Source organism: Bos javanicus, chromosome 7, assembly GCF_032452875.1.
Source record: "Bos javanicus breed banteng chromosome 7, ARS-OSU_banteng_1.0, whole genome shotgun sequence".
NCBI lineage: Eukaryota > Metazoa > Chordata > Mammalia > Artiodactyla > Bovidae > Bos > Bos javanicus.
The window spans coordinates 92,550,820-92,566,776 of NC_083874.1; the positions used below are offsets into that span (position 1 = coordinate 92,550,820).

The window sequence follows — 15,957 nt, forward strand, 5'->3', positions numbered from 1 at the left end:
CTGTCACCACATTTATTCAACATAGTTTTGGACATTCTAGCCATAGCAACCAGAGGAGAGAAAGAAATAAAAGGAATACAAACTGGAAAAGAAGTAAAACTGTCACTGTTTGCAGACAGCATGATGCTATACATAGAAAATCCTAAAGATGCCTCCAGAAAACTACTAGAGCTCATTAGTGTATCTGGTAAAGTTGCAAAATACAAAATTAATACACAGAAATTTATTGCATTCTTATACACTAAAAACAAAAGATCAAAAAGATAAATTAAGGAAACAATCACATTTGCCATCACAACAAAAAGAACAAAATACCTAGGAACAAACCTATCTGATGAGGCAAAAGACCTGTACTCAGAAAACTATAAAATACTGATGGAAGAAATCAAAGATGACACAAACAAATGAAAAGATACACCATGTTCTTGGATTAGAAGAGTCAACATAGTCAAAATCACTGCACTACCCAAAGAAATCTACAGATTCAATGCAATATCATCAAACTATCAATGGCATTTTTCACAGAATTAGAACAAAAAATTTATAATTTGTATGGAAACAGAAAAGCCCCCAAATGGCGAAAGCAATCTTGAGAAAGAAAAACAGAGATGGAGGAATCGGGCTCCCTGACTTCAGGCTATACTACAAAGCTACAGTTATCGAAGCAGAATGATACTGGCACAAAAACAGAAATATAGATCAACAGAACAGGATAGAAAGCCAGAAATAAACCCACCCATCTATGGTCAACTAATCTATGACAAAGAAGGCAAGAACATACAGTGGATAAAAGACTGTCTCTCCAACAGTGGTACTGGGAAAAGTGGACAGCTACAGGTGAAAAAATGAAAGTAGGACACACCCTAACACCACACACACACACACACACACACACACACACACACAACTCAAAGTGGATTAAAGACCTAAATTTAACACCAGATACTATAAAAGTCTTACAGGAAAACATAGAACACTCTCTAACATAAATCGAAGCAGGATCTTTTTTGATCCACCTCCTAAAGTAATGAAAATAAAAACAACAATAAACAAATGGAACCTAACTAAACTTAAAGGCTTTTGCACAGCAAAAGAAACCATAAGCAAAGCAAAAAGACAACCCACAGAATGGGAGAAAATATTTCAAACAAAGTGATCAACAAGGGATTAATCTCCAAAATACACAAACAGTTCATGCAGTCAATATTTAAAAAAAAAAAAAAAACCCAATCGACAACCCAATCAAAAAAAAAAAAAAATGGTCAGAAGTTCTAAACAGACATGTCTACCAAGAAGACATTCAGATGGCCAAGAAACACATGAAAAGATGTTCATCACTAATTACTGGACTTCTTGGGTAGCTTACCTGCTAAAGAATCCACCTGCGATGCAAGAAACCCCAGTTCAATTCGTGCGTCAGGAAAACCCCCTGGAGAAGGGATAGCCTATCCACACCAGTATTCTTGGGATCCCTGGTGGCTCAGACAGTAAAGAATCTGCCTGCAATGCAGGAGACCTGGGTTTGATTACTGAATTGGGAAGATCCCCTGGAAGAGGGCATGGCAACCCACTTCAGTATTCTTGCCTGGAGAATCCCCATGAACAGAGGTACCTGGCAGGCTACAGTCCATGGGGTCACAAAGAGTTTTAAAAAAAAAACAAAAAACAATCAACAAGCCAATCAAAAAAGAAAAAAAAAAAGGTCAGAAGTTCTAAACAGACATTTCTCCAAAGAAGACATAGACATGGGCAAGAAACACATAAAAAGATGTTCAATATCACTAATTATTGGAAAAATGCAAATCAAAACTACAATAAGGTATCACCTCACATTGCTCAGAATGACTATCATCAAAAAATCTATGAAAAGTAAATGCTGGAGAGGGTGTGGAGAAAAGGGAACCCTTCTCACTGATGGTGAGAATGCAAATTGGTATAGACATTATGGAGAACAGTATGGAGGTTCCTTAAAAGACTAAAAATAATCCAGCAATCCCACTCCTGGGCATATATACAGAGAAAACCATAATTCAAAAAGATACACGCATCCAAATGTTCAGTTGAGCTTAGTCACTCAGACATGTCCAACTCTTTGCAACCCCATGGACTGCAGCACACCAGGCTTCCCTGTCCATCACCAACTCCCAGAGCTTGCTCAAACTCATGTCCATCGAGTCAGTGATGCCATCCAACCATTTCATCCTCTGTCGTCCCCTTCTCCTCCTGCCTTCAGTCTTTCCCAGTATCAGGGTCTTTTCTAAAGAGTCAGTCATTCACATCAGGTGGTCAAAGTATCAGAGCTTCAGCTTCAGCATCAGTCCTTCCAACGAATATTCAAGACTGATTTCCTTTAGGACTAAAGAGTCTTCTCCAACAACACAGTTTAAAAGCATCAATTCTTCAGTGCTCAGCTTTCTTTATACTTCAACTCTCACATCCATACATGACTACTGGAAAAACCATAGCCTTGACTAGACGGACCTTTGTTGACAAAGTAATATCTCTGCTTTTTAATATGCTGTCTAGATTGGTCATAACTTTCCTTCCAAGGAGTAAGCGTTTTTTAATTTCATGGCTGAAATCACCATCCGCAGTGATTTTGGAGCCCAGAAAAATAAAGTCAGCCACTGTTTCCACATCTATTTGCCATGAAGTGATGGGACCAGATGCCATGATCTTAGTTTTCTGAATGTTAAGCTTTAAGCCAACTTTTTCACTCTTCTCTTTCACTTTCATCAAGAGGCTCTTTAGTTCTTCTTCACTTTCTGCCATTAGGGTGGTGTCATCTGCATATCTGAGGTTATGGATATTTCTCCCAGCAATCTTAATTCCAGCTTGTACTTCTTCCAGCCCAGCGTTTCTCATGATGTACTCTGCATAGAAGTTAAATAAGCAGGGTGACAATATACAGCCTTGACGTACTCCTTTTCCTATTTGGAACCAGTCTGTTGTTCCATGTCCAGTTCTAACTGTTGCTTCCTGACCTGCATACAGGTTTCTCAAGAGGCATTTCTCAATCAGATATTAATGAAACAAATATTCATAACTGAAATTATGACCACAAATGAGTGGTGATTATTTTCTTATGCTCCTCTGTCCATGGAATTCTCTGGGCAAGAATACTGGAGCAGTAGCTATTCCCTTCTTCAGAGGATCTTCTCGACCCAGGAATCAAACCCAGGTCTCCCAAACTGCAGGCAGATTCTTTCCTGTCTGAGCCATCAGGAAAGCCCTTATATTCTTATAATATGGGCTAAATATTTGTGTCTACCCCACCAAAGTTCATATGCTTAAGTCCTAATCCCAATTTGATGGTATTTAGACGTAGGACCTTTGTGAGGTAATCAGGTCTTGAGCAAGGAGCTTTCATGAATGGAATTAGTGCCCTTATAAGAAGAGACATGAGAGAAAGAATCTTTCTTCCTCACCATGGGAAAATACAGCAAGAAGATGGCCATCTATAAACCAGGAAGAGGGTCCTCATCAGACACAGACTATGCCAGCTCCTTGATGTGAGACTTCCCAACCTTCAGAATTGTAGGAGATAACTGTTGTTTAAGCCACCCAGTTTATAGTATTTAAATACAGTACTTTGAACTGACTTGAACATGTTGCAAAGAAACAACTAACTAGTTACAGAATCTAAGAAAACAAGATACAAGTATATGAAATTGTGATATGCTTTCTTACAAAGATACATGTGAGACTCTACATCAAGCAATGCAACTGAAGAAATGTTTGCCAGATCCTTTGAGAAAATCATAAATTTCTAAGTGATTAGGGTCAATATGACCAATTAATTCATTAACTATTATTAAGGCATTAGTAGTATATTCTTTCTCTTTTAGTGATACATAAATGGTACATCTTAAAACTGATGATATTTTATATTCAATTAAAAAGAGATAAGAGAGCAACAAAATTTTCCAGAATTGATGAAAAACATCAATCCATGTATGCTGCTGCTGCTAAGTCGTTTCAGTGGTGTCCAACCCACCAGGCTCCGCTGTCCACAGGATTCTCTAGGCAAGAATACTGGAGTGGGTTGCCATTTCCTTCTCCAATGCATGTATGCTGCTGCTGCTACTGCTAAGTCACTTCAGTCGTGTCTGACTCTGTGCGACCCCATAGATGGCAGCCCACCAGGCTCCCCTGTCCCTGGGATTCTCCAGGCAAGAACACTGGAGTGGGTTGCCATTTCCTTCTCCAATGCATGAAAGTGACAAGTGAAAGTGAAGTTGCTCAGTCGTGTCTGACTCTTCAGCGACCCCATGGACTGCAGCCCACCAGGCTCCTCCATCCATGGGATTTTCCAGGCAAGAGTACTGGAGTGGGGTGCCATTGCCTTCTCCACAATCCATGTATACAGGAAGCCAAAAGTTCCCAAGCAGTATAAATAAAAGGAAGTCCACACTTAAAACACATTATCATGAAACTGTTTAAAACCAAAAGGAAAGAGAAAGACCTTAAAAGCCATCAGGGCACAGTAGAGGGAGGGACAGACAAAGATTACCTTCAAAAGAAGCTCAGATACCAGGTTCATGGAGTGGAAAGTTCAATAACGTTCAGAATAGTAATTCTCCCCAGGTTGATTCATATATCAATTGCTACCAGATTTTCAGCAGTCTTTTAGCAGATATTGGCAAGATGATCCTAAAATGTGTTCAGAATTGCAAATTACATAGAATTACAACATTTATACAGAATTCATATAGAACGCCAAAACAATTTTGAAAATGACAAAGCTGGACAACATATGCTTCCCAATTTCAAAACTTGACGTAAAGCTACTCGAGTAGTTGTGAACAGTGTAGTACCAGCACAAGGACAGACATGTAAATCACTAGAACAGAACTTATTTTCAATAAAGGTGCAAAGGAAATTCACTGAAGGAAAAGATAGGCTTTTTAATTAATAGTACTAGGAAAGCTCTATATGCATATGCCAAAAGATAAAGTTACACCTTTATTTCACACTATACAAAATAAATCACAGATTTAAATGTTAGAGCCAAAACAAACTTTTAAAAGAAAACACAGGTGATTATCTTCAATACCTTAGGTCAGGCAAAAATTTCTTTGATATGACACCAAAAACATGGTGCATTCTTTATAATCTGGTAGATTAAACCTCATCAAAATTCAAATCCTTTACACTTCAAAAGATGCTATTATGAAAATTAAAAGATAAGCAACAGATTGGGAGAAAATATTTGGGAAACATATATCTTATAAAGACTTTGTGTACAAAATATGCAAAGAAATCTTTGTATACAAGACAAACAACCCAATCAAAAATTGGGTAAAATTTTTGACAAAACATTTCACCAAAGAAGATATATGGGTGGCTAATAAACACACAAAAAGGTATTTCATGTTAGTTTAGGAAAATGCAAATTAAAATCACAATGAGAAGCAATTTCACATCCATTAGGATGACTGTAATAACTTTTTTTAAAAAAGGATAATAACAAATGTTAGCAAGGATGTGGAAAAAAGGAGTCCTCATACTTTGCCGGTAGGAGCACAAAATAATGCAACTACTTTGGAAAGTTTGAAGTCTCATTAAAAGTTAAAAATAAATTTTCCAAATGACTGAACGATTTTACACTTAGAGAGAAAATACCCAAGAGAAATGAAAATATGTATTTACACAAAGACTTATACATGGATCCTCTTAGCAGCATTATTCATATTCATAGTCAAAAACTATAAAAAACTAAATGTGCATCAACTGATGAATGGGCGGACATGATGCAGTGTATGCATACAGCGGAACACTGCTCATCAATAAAAGAACAAACTATTAACACGTGCTTCAACACACGAACCTCAAAACTGTTATTCTAGGAGAAAAGGGTAGGGGGAGGAATAGACCAGGATTTGGGGATTGATATGTACATGCTGCTAATATGTAAAAGAGTTAACCAACAAGGACCTACTGTATAGCACAGGGAATTCTGCTCAATATTCTATAATAAGCTAAATGGAAAAAGAATTCGAAAAAGAGTAAATGTATGTATATGTATGACTGAATCACTTTGCTGAACACCTGAAACTAACACAGCACGGTTAACTAACTCCAATATAAAATAAAAATTTTTTAAAAGAGAAAAAAATTGAAAATAAATAAAAATGTTAATATTAAACAGTAACAGTAACATTACACAAGTGAAAGCACAATAAATCATCCTAATGAAATTATCATATATAGAAGTATTTTCATACTTAAGCATATTTTAATATTTCAGAAGCTTTCATAATTTTCATAAATGAATGATGATAGTGAATACTTACTGAGTACACCAAACAGTTAGACATCAAAGATTTCCAGTGTGAAAATATATGTATTATTCTAAGTCAAAGAATACCAACATAAGAGACCACATATTGTGTGATTTGATTTATATGAAATTTCCAGGAAAGAAAAATCTACAGAGAAAGAAAATAGATTAATATTGTCCAGGGTAAGAAAAATGGATAGAAGTTACCAAAGGGGAAAGTCATGGGGGATAAATTAGGAGTTGATATTAACTGATACACACTGCTGCTGCTGCTAAGTTGCTGCAGTAGTGTCTGACTCTGTGCGACCCCAGAGACAGCAGCCCACCAGGCTCCCCCGTCCCAGGGATTCTCCAGGCAAGAACACTGGAGTGGGTTGCCATTTCCTTCTCCAATGCATGAAAGTGAAAAGTGAAAGTGAAGTCGCTCAGTCGTTCCCGACTCTTAGCGACCCCATGAACTGCAGCCTACCAGGCTCCTCTGTCCATGGATTTTCCAGGCAAGAGTACTGGAGTGGGGTGCCATTGCCTTCTCCGAACTGATACACACTACTATATACAAAATAGATAAAAACAACAAGGACCTACAATATATCTGGTAATAATCTACAATAGAAAAGAATCTGAAAAAGAATATATACATGTACACACATAACTGGATCACTCTCTGTACACCTGAAATATAACATTGTGAATCAACTATACTTAAACTTAAGAAAAAGGAGAGGGAATGGACATTAACAATTAATGAACATAAAGGATCTTATTTGGGTGACAGAAGTGCCTGAAATCTGATCAATGGTGAAGGCTGCACAATTTGTTAAATTTACTAAAAAAAAAAAAAGTCACTGAATAAAAACTTGCAATGGGTGAAATGATATACCCCAAAGCTATATATACAAACATATATATATATATATATACAAACACATATGACTATACATACGTATATACATATATGAACATCAGACTGGTAATTCATGTCACAAAAACAACAGTGAAAACCAGAAAACAAGACACTGAGATCTTATACACGATGACAAACAAAATTGCCATCCCTGAATTTTATTCCCAGTGAAATATATTTAAAGAATTAACACAAAACAGAGACTTCTTCAGGCTTCCCTGATAGCTCAGCTGGTAGAGAATCTGCCTTCAATGCAGGAGACACCAGTTCAATTCCTGGGTCAGGAAGATCCCCTGGAGAAGGGAGAGGCTGCCCACTTCAGTATTCTTGGGCTTCTCTGGTGGCTCAGACGGTAAATAATCTGCCTGCAATGTGGGAGATCCTGAGTTGGGAAGATTCCCCTGGAGGAGGGGTGGCAACACACTCCAATATTCTTGCCTGGAGAATCCCCTTGGACAGAGGGGCCTGGTGGGCTATAGTTCATGAGGTCGCAAAGAGTCAGACATGACTGCGTGACTAAGCACACACACACACAGAGCCTTCTTCAGAACAATGAAACTGGAGTTTGTAATCAGCAGATACTCTAGAAGAACTGCTAAAGAATAAACTACAGGTAACAGGAATGAGCGACTAAGCTAACCATCGGACAATCACATTCATCTCCCATGCTAGTAAGATCATGCTTAAATACTTGCATGCTAGGCTTCAGCATTATGCAAACCAAGAACTTTTACATGTCCAACCTGGGTTTAGAAAAGGAAGATGAACCAGAGATCAAATTGCCAACATTCACTGGATTATAGAGAAAGCAAGAGAATTTCAGAAAAACATCTATCTCTGTTTCATCAACTACACTAAAGCCTTTAACTGTGTGGATCATGACGAACTGTGGAAAGCTCTTAGAAAGATGGGAATACCAGACCATCTTACCTGTCTCCTGAGAAACCTGTATGCAGGTCAAAAAGCAGCAGTTAGAACCCTGTATGGAACAGTTGATTGGTTCAAGATCAAGAAAGGAGTTCTACTGAGCTGTCTGCTGTCACCCTGTTTGTTTAACCTATACGCTGAGCACATCATGAGAAATGCCGGGCTGGATGCAAGTCAGAAATGCAAGTTGAAATCCACTTAGGCAGGAGAAACATCAGCAACCTCAGATATGCAGATGATACCACTCTAATGGCAGGAAGCGAAGAGGAACTAAAGAGTCTTTTGATGAGGGTGAAGGAGGAGAGTGAAAGAGCCAGCTTAAGACTAAATATTGAAAAACTAAGATCACAGCATCCGGCCCCATTGCTGTATGGCAAATAAAAGGGGAAACAGTGGAAATAGTGACAGATTTCCTCTACTTGGACTGCAAAATCACTATGGACGGTGACCGCAGCCATGAAATCAGAAGATAATTGTTTCTTGGCAGGAAAGCAATGACAGATCTAGACAGTGCGTTGAAAAGGTATGTATAGTCAAGACTACGGTCTTCCCAGTGGAAGCTGGGACTGCAAGAAGGCAGGACGCCAAAGAACTGATGCCTTCAAACTGTGGTGCTAGAGAAGACTCTTGAAAGTCCCTTGGACAGCAAGGAGATCAAACCAGTCAATCTTAAGGGATATCAACCCTGAATATTCACTGGAAGGACTGATGACGAAGCTGAAGCTCCAGTATTTTGGTCATCTGATGCAAACAGATGACTCACTGGAAAGGTCCCTGATGTTGGGAAAGATTGAGGGCAGAAGGAGAAGAGCACATCAGAGGATGAGATGGCTGGATGGCATCATCGAGGCAATGAACATGAACTTGGGCAAACTCTGGGAGATTGTGAGGAACAGGGAGGCCTGGCATGCTGCAGTCCATGGGGTCGCAAAGAGTCAGATGTGACTGGGCAACCGCACAAGGCAACAACAAGAAGGAATGAGCTCCCAGATGAATGAGCTAACATGCAAGAAAGAACCAGCAACAAATAAAGTGACAAATACGTGAGTGTACGTACATAAATATCAAGTATAAAAATTAGTAATAATAAAGTTTCATGGGATTAAAAATAATCATAAAACAACAATTTTCAGGAGAGGGGGAACTGGGGTTAAAGTGTCTTTATATTATCAAGAAGGAAGCTAAAAGTAATAATAATAACTTGCTGCTGCTGCTGCTACTGAGGCTGCTAAGTCACTTCAGTCGTGTCTGACTCTGTGTGACCCCATAGATGGCAGCCCACCAGGCTCCGCCATCCCTGGGATTCTCCAGGCAAGAATACTGGAGTGGGTTGCCATTTCCTTCTACAGTGCATGAAAGTGAAAAGTGAAAGTGAAGTCACTCAGTCGTGTCTGACTCTTAGCGACCCCATGGACTGCAGCCTACCAGGCTCCTCCATCCATGGGATTTTCCAGGCAAGAGTACTGGAGTGGGTTGCCACTGCCTTCTCCGATAATAATTTAAGACTCTGATAATTATGTTTATTATAACTTCCAGAGTAACCAATAAGTGAATAGAAACAGAATATATAACTTCTTTACTAGAGGGAAAATAAAATCATTTAAAAAAATTATCCATTGTTAGGGCTTCCCTGGTGGCTCAGATGGTAACGAATCTGAGAGATGCAATGTGACCTGCCTGCAATGTGGGAGACTTGGGTTCCACCCCTGGGTTGGGAAGATCCCCTGGAGGAGGGCATTGCAACCCACTCCAGTATTCTTGCCTGGAGAATCTCATGGACAGAGGAGCCTGGCAGGCTACAGTCCATGGGGTCTCAAAGAGTTGGACACAACTGAGCGACTAAGCACAGAAGACAGCACTCTGTATTAGTCAAGGTTACCCAGAGAAACAGAACCAAAACCAGTAGGGTTTGTCATGTGTGTTACATGTGTGTGTCGAGAGAGAGAGAGAGAAATATTTATTATAAGAAACTGGCCAATGCAATTATGGAGGCTGACAAGACCCAAGATTTACAGTCAGCAACCTGGAGACCCAGGAGAACTGATGGTATAGTTCCAGTCCAAGTCCAAAGGCCTAAGAAACAGGAAAGTCAATGGTATGATTCTAGTCTAAAAGCCAGTAGGTTTGGGAGCCAGGAAGATGTTTCAGGTTGAGTCTGACTATGGGGAAAAAGCAAATGTCCCAGCTCAAAGGCAATAAGGCAGAAGGAGTTCCTTCTTACTCATCCTTTTTGATCTCTTTAAATCTTTAACAAATTGGATGAGATGCACCCATATTGAGGAGGGCAATCTGCTTTACTCAACCTACCAATTCAAATGTTAATCTCATTCAGAATGTTTGATAAAATATCTGGGCACCCTGTGGCCTGGTCAAGCTGACACATTAAATTAATCATCACATCAATCCAAAAGAAAGCAAAAATGGAAAGCAAAACAGAAAAGACACGTCAAATAGAAAGTGAAAAACAGAACAGCAAAGCCTACCACATCAGTAAATGCATTGAGTGTGATCAAATTTAAACCCTTAGAATCAACTAGATGTCTGATAGAAGGTACATTAATTCAATCCACTGATTCACTAACATCTACTATGTGTTATCTACTATTTTAAGTATATAGACACAACAGTGGGAAAAAAGCAATCAGATTACAGAATAATACACAACTGTTCTGTATTCATTTTCATCTATCTATAATCTCTACCTCCCTTTTAAAAAGACTGTGCTGATTTATAATTGAAAAAATTTTATAAAACAGGTTAATATAAAATTAAAGACAAAGGAAGCTCAATAATTACATGAACAAATTCAGGGGTAAAGAATTCGCCTGCCAACACAAGAGATGTGGGTTCAATCCCTGAGTCAAAGATCCCCTGGAGAAGGAAATGGCAACCCACTCCAGTATTCTTGCCTAGGAAATCCCATGGACAGAGGAGCCTGGTGGGCTACAGTCCATGGGGTCGCAAAAGTTGAACATGACGTAGCGACTAAACAGCAACAAGAACACAGTTAAATAAGCAACCACACATGAGGAAATTACTAAAAGTAAGTAGTATCAGTATTAAAACTTGAGCTAATAGGCATCCAAGGCAAAAAGGGAAATAGCACATTTTAGTCACCTACCTACCAAAAATTGTATATTCAGTAGAACACACAAATTTTCATTTAGCCCTAAAGTATAATGAAAATGAACAGAGATCCTTATATTCTGAGAAATACATAATTATATAGGCTGTTCCAAGAGATCCAGTAGCCAACCTAAGAAGCTTCATACAAAGATAACTTGGGTACAATAGGAGAAAAACGTGGGCCTCATATTCAGACAGGATTGAATTTCAGACATGTTCCATGCCAGGCTGGATGAATCAGTAAGTGGATTCAAGATTGATGAGAGAAATATCAACAACCTGAGATATGCAGATGATAGCACTCTAATGGCAGAAGGCAGAAAGCAAAGAGGGACTAAAGAGCCTTTTGATGAGGGTGAGTGAGGAGTGTGAAAAAGCTGGCTTAAAACTCAACATTCAAAAAACTGAGATCATTACATCCTGTCCCATCACTTCATGGCAAATAGATGGGGGAAAAGTGGAAATAGTGACAGATTTTATTTTCTTAGGCTTCAAAATCACTGTGGACAGTGACTGCAGCCATGAAATTAAAAGATGCTTGCTCCTTGGGAGAAAAGCTATGGCCAACCTGGACAGCATATTAAAAAGCAGAGACATCACTTTGCCAACAAAGGTCCATATAATCAAAGCTATGATTTTTCCAGTAGTCATGTACACATGTAAGAGTTGGACCATAGAGAAAGCTGAGTGTCAAAGAACTGATGTTTTTGAATTGTGGTGCTAGAGAAGACTCTTGAGATTCCCCTGGACTGCAAAGAGATCAAACCAGTCAATCCTAAAGGAAATCAACCCTGAATATTCATTGGAAGGACTGATGCTGAAGCTGAAGCTCTAATACTTTGGCCACCTGATGCAAAGAGCTGATTCATTGCAAAAGACCCTGATGCTGGGAAAGACTGAAGGCAAAAGGGAGACAACAGAGGATGAGGTGTTTGGGTGGAATCACCGACTCAGTAGACATGAATCAGAGTAAACTCCGGGAGATATTGAAGAACAAGAGAGCCTGGCGTGCTGCAGTCCATGGGGTCAAAGAGTCAGACACAACTTAGCAACTGAACAGCAAAAACATGTTTCATCACCTACAGTCTGTACAAACCTGGCAAGATACTTACCTTTCTGAAATCAATTTCCTCATCTCTAAAACAGAAGTATGAACGAAGGAACTAGAGAGATGTTTTATAAAGTATCTGGCATATAATAAATTCTCAATTTTAAAAAAGTTATTATTATAGCACATAATCATAAACATAGGGGCAATGTAAATTGATACAGAGAGGAGTTTCTACTTATAGATCAAAGTGTATGGTGCTTAAAGAATAGTCAGCTCCACAGTACCAATGAACTAAAATATGAACAATATGGAAGTAATATAAATGAAGAGAAAGTTGACTATTGTACACAAATCATAAGGTTTGTGTATATACATTTACATAAGGCAAGTCAAAGGAAAACTGGGCTTTTGTCAAGTGGGTTCATCGTTGGGTTAACAACCACTTTTTGCCTTTTTCCCAAGCATCAACATTAACCAGTAAACTACATAAGGGTAGAGTCCATTCATGGTTTTCCATGCCATTCTTTCCCAGTATAGACACATTCAGAGCACTCGATATTTGTTAATCAAAAAATGGGTATCAGCTATTATCTCTGGAATTGATAGTTTTCATTTCAAGAACGTTGTCTAATATATTTTGCAGTGATGGTTTGACTCTATGCATTTCCGTGACTTGTGACATAAACAGGTTTTTTAAATGACCAACTCTGATGGCTAATTTTATGTGTCAACTTGGCTATGCTATAATACCCAGTTATAGATGAGGAAACAATGGAAACAGTGAGAGACTTTAGTTTTGGAGTCTCCAAAATCACTGCCGATGGTGACTGCAGCCATAAAATTAAAAGACGCTTGCTCCTTGGAAGAAAAGCTATGACCAACCTAGACAGCATATTAAAAAGCAGAGATATTACCCTGCCAACAAAGGTCTGTCTAGTCAAAGCTATGGTTTTTCCAGTAGTCATGTATGGATATGAGAGTTGGACTATAAAAAAAAGCTGAGCATCGAAGAATTGATGTTTTTGAACTGTGGTGTTGGAGAAGACTTTTGAAATGTGGTATTGGAGAAGACTTTTGAGAGTCCCTTGGACTGCAAGGAGATCAAACCAGTCAATCCTAAAGGAAATCAGTCCTGAATATTCGTTGGAAAGACTGATGTTGAAGCTGAAACTCCAATACATTGGCCACCTGATTCAAAGAACTGACTCAATAGAAAAGACCCTAATGCTGGGAAAGATTGAAGGCAAGAGGAGAAGGGGATGACAGAGGATGAGATAGTTGGATAGCATCACCGACTCAACAGATATGAGTTTGAGCAACACTCCAGGAGTTGGTGATGGACAGGGAAGCCTGGCATGCTGCAGTCCATGGGGTCAAAAGAGTCGGACACAACTGAGCGACTGAACTGAACTGATAATCAAACACTAAGTTAGGTGTTACTATGTAGGTATTCTGTAAATATTGTTACTATCTCCAATCAGCTGACTTTAGGTAACAGAAATTATCCTCAGTAACTTGGGTGAGCCTCAAGCCATGAGTTGAAGCCCTTAAGAGCAAAAATTGAAGGTCCCAGGCAAGAAGATTCTTCCTCCAGACTGCAGCATTATCTTCTCCCTATCTTCTGCAAACTTGCCCTACAGAATTTAGACTTGACAGTCCCCTCAATCAAGTGAGCCACTTTCTTAAAATAAATCATAAATGCATGTGTGTATATGTATATTATATACATATATCTATTGGTTCTGTTTCTCTGGGGAGCCCTGACTAATACACCACTGAATTGAATGATTTGTTTGAGGCTTTAAAGTACTAAGTCAACATCAAAAGTAGAATACACCAAAAATAATATTGTGTGTTGCTTTCAACCTATAGTTTTAACTAAAACAATATGTGTCTTTTCTATTCTTCTTTGATATCAATGCTAAAGTACTGATTCCAACCAGCATCTATCATCTTTAAAATTCAAGTCCCTTGAATATTTTTGCATAATAAGATACAGATTTCTCAGTATCAAAACCATGTACTATTTTTTAACCATATATCATTAAATCCAGTAGAAAGGAATTTCTTTAAAAATCCTTTTATAGATTATCCATCACATTAATAGCATAAGACTTAAAATCATACAACATGCACTAATACCCTATTAGTGTTCATATAATAAAAAGTAAGATATAATTGTGTACTCCACACCTATTTTTTATTTGTGTGGTTGGTTGGTTGGGTTTTTTTAATTTATTTATTTTAATTGGAGGCTAATTACTTTACAATATTGTATTGGTTTTGCCATACATTGACATGAACCCGCCAAGGGAGGTGGGAGGAGATTCAGGATGGGGAACACATGAACTCCACACCTATTAATCCTTAGTTCCACTCCTTAGCATATACCTACATGAGAGAAATAAAGAGCTTATCAAATCTATGCCAAGGATGGATTTAACCAAAAATATTCAAAAGGGCCATATATTTTAATACACCAGATGCTACTTAAAGATTCACTTTATATCATTAGGATAAAACTGCTACTTTTATTGTACAAAACTAGAAAAGGTACACCAATGTAATGTTGATATTGAGAAATGCAATATATATTTATATAATATGAGACACTTGGAACATGTTACAAAAATGCAAATTTTACTTTCCTATATGTACATTTAGTGATAAAAGAGATGGAGATTAAATGTCAAGGGTTAAAGTGTAAACTGGAACAAAAGCCTTTGGCATATTTTATTTACACTGAACATTCTGACCCTGTTAAATACTCACGTAGAAATGTAAATACCAGAAATTTATTCTTATATATTTTGCTTCAGTTTTCCCATAATTTACAGACACTTCCATTCTCTCTCACTCTACTAATGCTAAATTTTTCAAGTGAATCAATTAATAGAAGCAATCAGGTTATATATCACAAAATGTAGACAATCTAGAAATCTATTTTACTTAGTCAACATAAACAAATGATTAAAATAATTCAGCCCATTTCTGTGACTTTAAAAAATGTTCTTGTGTCCTCCTTTCCATGCTAGTCTTCTTCTATTCCCAAGTCTTATAGCCAGGTCACAGCAACAAAAGCCCATTTTACCATCTATTGCTTACTTCAATATACCTAAAGAAGTACAATAAATGTTTCTAGATTTCAAATGTACAGCTATGTCACAGAGGTAAAAAGCACTGAGCCAGGCTGGAAAATGACAGTATTTTATGGTCCCACTTTAGTTTATGGTCATTACACAAAATCTGCCAAAGTCATAAAAGATTTAAAGTTTGTTTCTCTACTGATAAAATTAATAAGTTGATCCTTTGTCTTCTCATTTCTAATTACTAATTCTGCAATTTCAATTCTACTAGGATGGTTTATATTGTTAAAAACATCTTTGGAGAATTAATCTTTTGGTCATAATTTTTAAATGAATAATTGATTAAATATATAATTCATTGCCTAATCAGGAATAAAATTTTAATCCCATAAAAGATGTTTAATAGCAATTTTAACTACTAAGCACATAATTAATGGTGTTAGGGGACAAAAATTAAATTTCAAGGTGACTAAAGCATAAATTCAAGAACTGCAGACAATTCTAGAGTAACACAACATTAAAACTAAAAGATGATAGCTATGTTTATAAAATTATACATAATTATAAGTTACTATCCACC

General features: G+C 37.7%; 1 long non-coding RNA gene across 4 annotated transcripts in view; it reads right to left on the minus strand.

Annotated features, from left to right (window-relative positions):
• The window catches only part of LOC133251671 (uncharacterized), a 159,693-nt gene that overhangs the window by 104,516 nt on the left and 39,220 nt on the right, over positions 1 to 15,957 (minus strand). Inside the window, exons 4-5 of one of the 4 annotated variants that reach the window (XR_009737726.1) lie at positions 6,297 to 6,431; positions 4,514 to 4,653 (exon numbers count right to left, since the gene is read on the minus strand). The exons of the other annotated variants lie outside the window; for them this stretch is intronic. This is a non-coding gene — a long non-coding RNA (uncharacterized LOC133251671). The remainder of the gene's footprint in view (positions 1 to 4,513; positions 4,654 to 6,296; positions 6,432 to 15,957) is intronic. 4 annotated transcript variants of the gene reach the window in all.